Genomic DNA, 10,857 nt, shown 5'->3' with positions numbered 1-10,857 from the left:
ATTACAAATAACGGCAATATTCAAAGTGGACACAGTCATTGCCCCACCCTGTATATCAGGGGTTGCTAGAAGCCATTGAATTCTGTGTATTTTAAGGAAAGGAATGCAAGTTTCTTTTGAACATATTATGATTTGTTAACACGTTTATTTAACGCTGGAAAATTTATATTCTTGTATAGCCGAGCTTTCCGCTCGGCCCGCAGACTCACGCTTTATTTGGTCGGGATTTTCCAATTCACCCCCCGAGTGCCCCATTTCCGGGTGGGACAACATTTCTGTTACACCCTGTATATTTTTGAATCGTCTGTTTGAATAATATATTAAAAAACTTGATTTTTTTCAATCAGTTTTCTTGTTAAATAATTGAAATTGAGGTTTTCCATTGTGTTAAATATGTGGTAGCTCAAAGAAAGAGCTGTTTTTATTGTCAGGGTAACATTTCTGAAATCAAAAAAACTGACACATAAAATAAAAATTCGTCCGAATCATTCCACATAATATTTACAATAACGAAATTACACAAATTTTTTTGCAACGATTTTTCGTTAATATTTCGTTAACAAAGCCTCGGATAACATTTTCGCTTAGGAAAAAGTTGTTTCAAATCATCTCAAGAACCCCTCATTGCCGGGAGTCGAAGCTATTCTGAAACATCCTGTATATTACACTAGACTGCTACCAGCCGAGAGAAAAATGATGCAAGTGGTGGGGGGTGTCTTATACATTGAATTCCTATATTCTTGCCCACACTGCAAATGGCGGATATCTATTGCATCAGGTGCCATTGCAGTGTAGGCAAGACTCGCATCACTTTTTCCTGCGCCAAGCTATGGACGTTAGCGATATATGTAATGTAGTATACATATGAAGGATCCAAGCGAAAAACGATGAGAGTCCATAAAACTTGATTTTACAGAAATCAAGAAACAAACTTTTCAGTCTACCTGTGGCAGTATTCTATTCACCGAAATCTTTCCAGTGGTACAAAAATCAATTTTAATGATTGTTTTGTTTTTAAACCCCTAACAGCAGCAATTTTGACTTTTCCAAGTTCTCTAACTCGTGATTTTGGCGTTTTCGAACCCTTTAAAACCACGATTTCGAATATTCCAAGTTTTGTAACCCGTTACTTTGGCGTTTTCGAACCCTTTAAATAGAAATTTTGGCATTTTCAAGTTCCTTATCCCGTCATTCTGCGGTGAGGAAAAAGAAATAGTAAACGTCGATAAAGAAATCAATGTATTTTAGTAAAACTCAGTAAACATTTAAAGAACTTGAAGATTGAAATAAACAAGTTGAAGATAGTGGAATAAAAACGTGAAAAAACAATCTTCCATGTAATCGAGAAAAACATCTTCGTGATCTTCCTGGACAGCGTCAATTGTGATTCACTTCGAACAATCAGTAACCAGTCATCAGTAAATTGAAGACGCAATGGCGAAACATGCGACTCACACTGATTCTCATTATTCTTTCCCCCTGACGTTTGGCATTTCATTAGTACTTCGAGCAGACAACAGAATGCGGTTAATGCTTCAAAATTTACAAAAAGTGGACTTTTATTATTGTTCACCTGGACCCTTCATATAGAAGTCTGTGGCTTAACTCCAAGCAAGGAGTTACCAATTTCTGTTAGCAAGTAGATTCCCATGGAACGTGTCGATCGGACGGGCATGATTTTTACGCGCGACAACACGTTTTCCGGAAACATATGGTCGATCGCTCGACAACAGAGGCGACGAGGAAAAGGAATTTGCATACGACGATGGCCAGAGGCGATCGGTCGGGCGTCCACGCAAACTTACCAGCAGATTTCTAGCTCCGCGTGACGTCGTACACGCGCTGTGAGGACACGCGCGTGTCCTCAGAACGTGTTAAACGCCTTCTCGTCGGGCCCTCGGGCGACGCTCATCTTGCCCAGCACACGTGCATGCAGCTGGTCACTTGGAAACACGTTGCCTGTGTACAAGACGAGGGCTATGCACACAACTGTCGCGAGGCAACACGACAAAGTGGCCACGGCGACCTCGTAATAAGAATACGCGATCTTTCGCTACAAGCTACTATGTTGCTGGCTGATCACCACCGGGCGATTCTACTTCCGCGTTTGTCGCGGTAGAACGCCGCCACGGTGGAACGAAATGGGTAAATCTCTGGACAATCAATTTTCTTCTAAACGACTAATCGTATCTGTATCAATATTGTTTTAAGTTGTGTGTTTTTGAATGAGGAATTCAACTACAATTAGTAACAAAAATGTTGTCCGACCCGGAAATTGGGCACTCGGGGGGTGAATTGGAACAAGTTGTTCCTTAGCAACAATGTGATCCGAGGCTTCGTTACAGAGATATTAACGAAAAACCCCGACCAATCAGAGCGCGAGTTTAACAGCCGATTTCCCGCGGTAACGCTGCCTACCAATCGCAGCACGTAGCCACCGATGGCGCGGGAACTCGACTGGCAAACTCGCGCTCTGATTGGTCGGGGTTTTTCGTTAATATCTCGGTAACGAAGCCTTAGATTACATTGTTGCTAAGGAAAAACTTGTTCCAATTCACCCCCCGAGTGTCCCTTTTCCAGGTCGGACAACATTTTGTTACACCCTGTATATTTTTGAATCGTCTGTTTAAATAATATATTAAAAAACTTGATTTTATTCAATCATTTTTCTTCTTAAATAATTGAAATTGAGGTTTTCCATTGTGTTAAATATGTGGTAGCTTAAAAACGAGCTGATTTTATTGTCAGGGTAACATTTCTGAAATCAAAATAACTGACACATAAAATAAAAATTCGTCCAAATCATTCCACGTAATATTTACAATAACGAAATTGTAAACGTTGTGTGAAACATTAATTCAACTAGCGTATTTAAATAAATGGGAAGGAAGTTGAATTTGCTGACGACATGATAAACTCTATTTACAAACACCATTTATTCACAAGACCGCAGGATAACGCCGAATGTTTTTACAGTTTTTTAAAGTAGAAACTTTGGGCATTAACGTGACATAAATGGTTTTTTGGAAATCTTTGGACCTTTTACAATATCAACAAAGACATTGATCGTGCCGAACGCGTTACGTCCTCTCTTCCCTTATTTAAATACCATTTATGCGCAGGATAAAAAGTTAAAAAACATTCCTGTTTTAATGATATATAATGCAAAATATTTTATGTTCATTAAATAGATTTTATTTTAATTTTTTAAATTTAATGATTCTAAACAATTTTAAAAAAACTGTTTATTTCATACTGTATTTGATACTTCTTATGGTAAAATAATCACAAATTGAAGGAATGTTTCGTTTGCAGATTATAAAGAAAAATTGTGGGTCCGGATCGGAAAGTTTAGCGACATTTTTATATAAATTTTGAATTGTAAAAGATATTGACATGAAATTTGAGCTCAATTATATTATTTTACTAATGCTACGTTACAAATAGGTTACAAAAAAATTATAAAAATATTAGTTTAACAATATTAGCATTTTTGACATTATTATTACATATTTTATAGTATTCAATTATTATACGTTTATATATTTTCGTGGTTGACGGATATATCCGACACTGGTATTTGCGAACTTCGTCTCGGATGATGAACATACAAAAATTATAAAACTTTTAACAATTTTACAGAACAAAAAGCCATTGAATTTTCATTCTAACAGTTGTTTAATATCTACTATAGTTTCCAAGATACACAGGAAAATGGGGAAGCACACATTAACATTTAAGGGGTGGTTTCACCTGAAAGTACGAAGTATCGGCAAAAACAAAAAATTGCCCGATACTTCTATTAAAATCCCCTGCAAACCTTCGCGGTTCAAAAAAAAATCAGAACGTTTACAACGCAATATTAAAGAAGGAATTTTATGTAGAATTCTGTGACAGTCAAAACACACAATTCAGTTATCACTTCCATATTTTCCATTTAAAATGAGTTTTTCATTTAAAAAACTTGCTTCGTAATTCAATAATATATAAATAATGAGCAAAAACAATACTTATTTACTATTGTCCAAGTTCCACCTTTCCCCTCTCAATTTTCCCCCTATACATACCCAGTGCCAAGGCTATACTATTTCATCAAATAAATTGCTTTTCTTATTCGCCTCCGTGTCCACAAGCGTTCTAAAGATGTCGACCGCGCGCATTAAGGTGTCTTTTAGTAAACACCCCCCGGGCGTCGCGTTCATTATCGTAATGTGCCGCGGCGTCGTCTCTTCATATGCATATTGACGACGTTGAGCATATTTTGCCGCGTCTTATCCTACACACGCATTTCTCCCCTTCACGTCAACGTTCGCGAAACGGCCGTGAACGGCCATCAGCTGAAATCCTCGTACACGATTCTCCTCTACTTTCTCCGTGTCCTTGCCTTTTTGCCTCTTTTTTCGTTCGTAATTTATCGCTAACCTGCCAATATATTCGTTACCAATTCCATTCAGGTAAAACTAGTCAAATGAATTTCTATATCCACAGTTGATCCTCGATACGCTCGACGATATCTGGATTCTCGTTCCAAATGAACCTGGCCGGAAGCCATTCGATCGAATGAAATCTAGCCGTGTTACGATAATTAACCTCTTTTAGAAGATTTTCGAGCACGATTTACTGCACGATTATGATACAGGTTAATTACGAATGTGTATACGATCGTACCGTGTGTATCTTTATTACAGAGTCCTGCTATACACTTGGATCGATTGCCCCAGAGGCTTTCGAATCGTGATGATCGTACGCCGTGTGGACGATTCTTTTGACCGTGTATCGTCGTGATTCGACTATTTATCAGACGTTTTACTGTACGTGCAACAAGCTTTCTCGAGAGAGCGACCATCCGACATGTATACGACAATTTTTTATTTGTGGTTCACCGTTCGAGATTAAGATGCAGGCCAATTAGATCCGCCATTATAGTACCGACTACCTGGAGGAGATTATGTGCATATAAACCGAATCCACTATCCTAGATTCTATTGGGAAAGGGTAGTCTCTCGGGTGGGCTTTTAAACGAAGTAAGTTATGGTAAAAGGGATATAAATTAGATGTGTAGTACGTTGCTGTGGCTTCCAGGTTTCGAGGCACCATTGTCCAACATAAACGATCTCGTTCCGCTTAACCCGTTGGTCACGAAAGTATCCCATTATGGTCAGTTGTAACTCTACTCTGCTCAAAGTATTGAACTGGTTTTACGTGATTTCGTGAACAGGAAAAGTAAATTTTAATCTGAAATTCGTTTCAAAGGGACAGTTTTATTAACTGTTTCTTTGGTGATTTAGTACAGCACTTATTGTGCACAGAAGTTTTAAGTTATTTTGTATTCTTCTGCGATATCAACTTGTTTCTACAATGTAAATAATCCACACTGTTTACATTTCGAGGGTGTAGTAAACATAGATGTAACAATAATTTGAAGTAGATGAGCTTATGTCTCATCCAACAAGACACGGACAGAGACAGTTGGACGATCCATAAATGGAAATAAAAGTTTATTTCAAATAATATGAATTTTCAATTCCATTTTCAATTTCAACGAAAATTCTGTTCTTTCAATGTCGAATTGGTTTATTAATTGCAGAATATCTAATTAGCAAACTATACGCATTTGTCTGGCTAAGTCGGTGTCAATTCAAAATTTATTGCACACCTAATTATTACAAACTGAAACACCACTAGAATACTAAAAAATGTATACAGCAGACTTAATTGTATATTGTTTAACATGTTCAAACATACAACTGATGCTATTGAATCAATCTTTACGATAATATTTATTTTTCTTTATTCAGAGCTCCCATTGGAGCGCTAGGCTGTCGCTCGTTTTTCTTTTGATCTTTGAAGGCCTTTCGCGTCATTAGTTACTGTGACCACAATACTTACTACTTTTCCATGAAATTTGAGGAACAATTAGTTTAAGATATATACATTATTTCGCCAATAAAGACATTCTAAAAAGAGTGTTAATTTGTCAAAGGAGAATCTTTCGAATATAGCCGTTCAGCATAGCGCGAGTTAGCCGGACAAACTCTGATTGGTCGGGGTTTTTCGTTAATATCTCGATAACAAAACCTCGTATAACATTTTTGCTAAGGAAAATCTTGTTCCAAATCACCTCACGAGTTATCCATTTCAGGAACCTAGAACACTTTGTTACACCCTGTATACAACAATGTTGTCCGACCCGGAAATAGGGCACTCAGTGGGTGAATTGGAACAAGTTTATCCTTAGCAACAATGTAATCTGAGGCTTCGTTACCGAGATATTAACGAAAAACCCCGACCAATCAGAGCGCGAGTTTGCCAGCCGAGTTCCCGCGCCAGCGGTGGCTACGTGCTGCGACTGGTTGGCAGCGTTACCGGCTCTTTAATACCCTCCACGATACACAGCCTTACGTATTTATTGATGTTTATACGGCGAAGGCTAACGTTACTGCGTCCTCGAATGATTTATACCCTCGAAAGCCAACCCCCGGCGGTCCGGAACTGATTTTGCACCTTGTCGTCCGGATGATCGACCGTTGGTGTGCGCTTAATTGATTCAACGTTACAACAAATTTCGCGTGGTATGTTGAATCCTCTTGGTTGTTGAGGGTTAGTTAATGCAGAGAGGATCTATTATGGTTGGGTTGATTTCACAGTTGAAATTGTATTCAATGTTTAAGACTGAGAGGAATATGAGCCGTTCATTTGCGAAAATGATTAACTTCAGGAAAATATAAAATGTATAAAATTCCACGGTATAAAAAGTTAGCGATCAAGTGATATGGCACTAAAATTTGAAACAATTCAAAAAGTGGAGTTAGTCACTTTAGCCTGTGAAAGGCTCGTATATCAATTCGTCGGTTTGTATGATAAGAATAGGGACAAAGATTTTTTTAACTGACGTATTATAACTAACATAATTATTCATTTATGTATAGTGAGGAAAAGCAGTATTTATGGGAAATGTGCTTAACGTAAATTACGGTCCCACGCCTTGAAGTCATGTTCGATACTGTAAGTACTTAAGTACTTACGTGTCGTGACAAAATAGAAACGAAAAAAAATGACACTATATCTCATAACTAGACGGCAGATTTTATGTATTAATACTATTAATAGCCTATAGCGGTCTGTGAAACATAGTAAAAGATTTTAATATAGTAGAAAAAATAGAATATGTCGTAAATGTAACAGGTTTTCTATTTTACTCTTAACCCAATAAGATACTGAACAGAAAAAAAAAATTCCACCATTCGCTCTTGTCTTAATGTTTTACTGTATAAAACGTTGTTTTGCATAAAAATCCGCAGCCTACTCATAACCAAGTAGAGAAAAATTGAACTTACAATACAACAAACAAAATTCAAGTTATAAATATTCTGTTATCAAGAACGTGGTTATTTGACTTCGATGTAAAAATGAACACACAAACGATAGCAGACGAAAAAGAAAACAAATTTGTACATTCCATACAACTTTATCTTCATACGACCGGATCTTTCCTTCCCATTCTCCCGCGCAAGCCCCTATCCAAACGAGCACAAATCAATTTTCCTTCACAAAACGGTCAAATTCCACCGCTACTCCGCTTGGTCCGAACCGGAAGAAACCGAGGACGAGCACAGCGAAGAGAGGCGGTCAAGAAACAAAGCGTAGAAGTTCCGTGTATACACAGGCTGGAAATGAGTCCCGGGATCTCTTTAAATTGCAAACCAAGAGCCGACCATCCCTTCCAAGTTTCCCATTGGTCGAACCGCCAGACTCAGTCTCTTTGGTTTTCCCTCGTTAAGCGACGTTCCGCCGTTAATTGCCTTATTAATACATACTATTATTACGGGTTAAGGAGGCAGGGTAAAATGAAATACTCTTGGAAAAAAATTGTCAAAAAAAAACAATCTAACTTTAGGTACACTTTCTCCGGAACAACTCGACGAAGTTGCAAATTCTTTTTTTTTTGGTTTGTTCATCAGTTTCTCCTCTATAAATTAACACTTTGACTGCCACGTCACCCAAATATGGGTAACACGTACATTGCAAAGGGCGCTGGATTATTTAAATGCCATTACGAAATTTCGTAGTATAATTTAAAACATGACCAATAACGTCTATTAATTAAACGCATATATTTTCTTCGATTTGAGACTCAACGAAATAAAGTGTGTCTGGTTACGTACGACATTCTCCACTGTGGCAGTCAACCTGTTAATCGATTGAAATTAGGAAAGTGTGGTTATTTTTTAGTATCGGAGCAATTCATAAAAAATGACAACCCGAAAAAAAAACAATTTCCAAAATTTATACAAGAAATTTTCAAATTAATTTATCCCTTCTACGAACGATTAGAACATTCCCAACAACATTAACACTTAGAAGAACGCTGTTTCGATACACAGGGTGGTCTAGGTTAGGTTATTCAGGCACTTCTGATAGTCGGACAAAAAAATATTTCGAACAACAGTTAATCAGCTTCATATCAACAATAAATTACAATATTACGAATCCAAAAAAAGTTTTATTTTAATGAAAAGTTACCTGGATTTTTTTAAATGTCGCTATGTATTCTTAGTATGCTATGACCTGAACTTAAGATGATCTGGAACTGAGGAATTGTCATGAATCTGTCGCCACAATATTTGCACAATTCCCAACAATAGAAACCAATAGATTTCACAATAATGTAATAGGCAGTCAATAGTCTACAGAAGGGTACTCACTTGATAACATTCATTTGTTTTCGTCTAAATATGGTGCGCCGACGTTATGTATCGTCAATGAAATCGAGAATTGCGCAAATATTGTGGCGACAGATTCGTGACGATCTCTCAGTTCAAGGTCACCTCAAGGTTATAGTATACCAGATCATTGAATTTGTCTCGATGTTGCCTATAACGCTATGCAGTCAAAAATACATCGTGTCGTTTGAAAAAAGTCAAGATGGTCTTAACATTTCATTAAACAAAAACCTTTTCTTGAATTAGTAATATCCAATTTGTAGTTCATAGGAAACTGATCATCTTTTGTTCAAACCAGAGGAAAGTGTAAGGACAATGCCCTATTTCTAATCGAGAAATTGAGTTTTATTATTTCTTTATGCAACAACGACAAAAAATTTATTAGATATAAAATTTAAACCTCCCTTTATAATTTAATTTGAATGAAAGTATTTTTAAAAACATTTTCACTAAATAATAGTTACTTTAATATGAAGTATAAAATGTCCTCCCCGTTGCTGCTCAGCGAAAATTGAAAGTGCCAAAACGAAACTGTGACAATATTAAAGATTCCGCGAGTGTTTCTTAGTAAAAACGCAGCGTCCACCTGTAACTCACGATCGCAACGGAACCGCTCAAATCACGTTTCTTTACGACGGATACACTTATTAAATTTATTTCTATTAAAATGTTGTCATCTAATAAACAACAGCCTGTAGCATGTTGTACGAAAATACTGAACGAATTTAAATAATTTTTTGTATAACTAATATGTTATTTAACTATTTACATTAAATAAAAAATATACGTACGAAGCAGAAATCCGGACATGATTAGAAATAGGGATATTGATTTTGCCTAAAATTGGGTTGTTTTTCTGATAATTCGTTACTAAAAGTATTTTTTACCCTGCCCCCTTAATGCTTCCACGGACGAGCGCACGGGGTTCCGTTTCGTTCCGGGTCGTCGGGCTCTCGGCCGAAAACAATGCGCCGCTAAATCAGGCGGTGTTATCGTCGCCCGGGACCCCGCGCCGCGAAGGATCGATAAATTAAATCGAGCTCTCGGCCGATTGAAATCGTCGAGGCGCGACCTCGTTACACGGGGAAAGTCTCTCCTCGCGCTAATGTCAGCCGAACACACGTCCCCCGGACTTCTAAATGGCAGCCGGGTAAACGCGTCCGCGGCAACGAACCGACGACGAAGTCGTCAACATCAAAGAAAAAAATATGTATCGGGAAACACGGTTGCGTGCGTGCGTGTACACTGCCGTTTTATAAAAGTGTATGTCCACCGATAAATTCGCAAACAGTTTGCGAACATGTATAGTGAACCCTCGATGAATGCGACACAGGGGGGGGATTCCCTCTAGAATCAAACAAAACAGAGTAACTAGAAGCTGCAGAGAGTCGTCTTCGCGTAAGAAAACAAGCTTATAAGTGGCTGAAAACCTTTTCTGCTTGTCATGAATGCTCCGAAGAGGATCCGAGTATGTCGCACTCATCGAGACATTACTGTACTACGAATTGTCCTTTTCTAGGGATCGCCTGTTCACAATTGTACAAGGTGATTCATAAATACATGTCAATATTTCAGGGGGTAAATCTGCACATTAATATAGATACAGAACGTCATATGAACATACAGTAGACTCTAACTTTAATGCCACTCAATACATTGCCACATGAGTCACTTCCCCTTCACACGTACTTTCGCGCACGCACATTCGCTCTCTTCACAGAAAGTGGTCTGCCGTGATCACTGTAACTTCGTAACGGTTCATCTGAAATTAAAAATTCAGTAAGATTTATGTAATGGAAGGATCAATCTTTTCCTTGAACGTGGGGTTTTTCGAAATATTGATTAGGAACAAGATGGCGGACATTTTCCTGAAAAAGTGCGATTTTCACGGACGGTTATTATTGTCAACATTATTTTCGCTATAATATTAGTTTAAGATTGGTTTGCTTCCAAATACACTAGAGAACTATGATAGTTCGATTTGTATGTATATTTATACAATAGTATAAACAATAGTATAAATTATAATTGGTATTGTATTTATACAATATTTTATATTTTATATCTTGTTTCTAAAGGAATATATTAATGTTAATATATTTAAAGAAATCTGGTGCATTTCTTTATATTATTA

This window comes from Dufourea novaeangliae, unplaced genomic scaffold (assembly GCF_001272555.1).
Source record: "Dufourea novaeangliae isolate 0120121106 unplaced genomic scaffold, ASM127255v1 scaffold65, whole genome shotgun sequence".
Classification (NCBI taxonomy): Eukaryota; Metazoa; Arthropoda; class Insecta; order Hymenoptera; family Halictidae; genus Dufourea; species Dufourea novaeangliae.
This window is presented reverse-complemented; position numbering follows the sequence as displayed.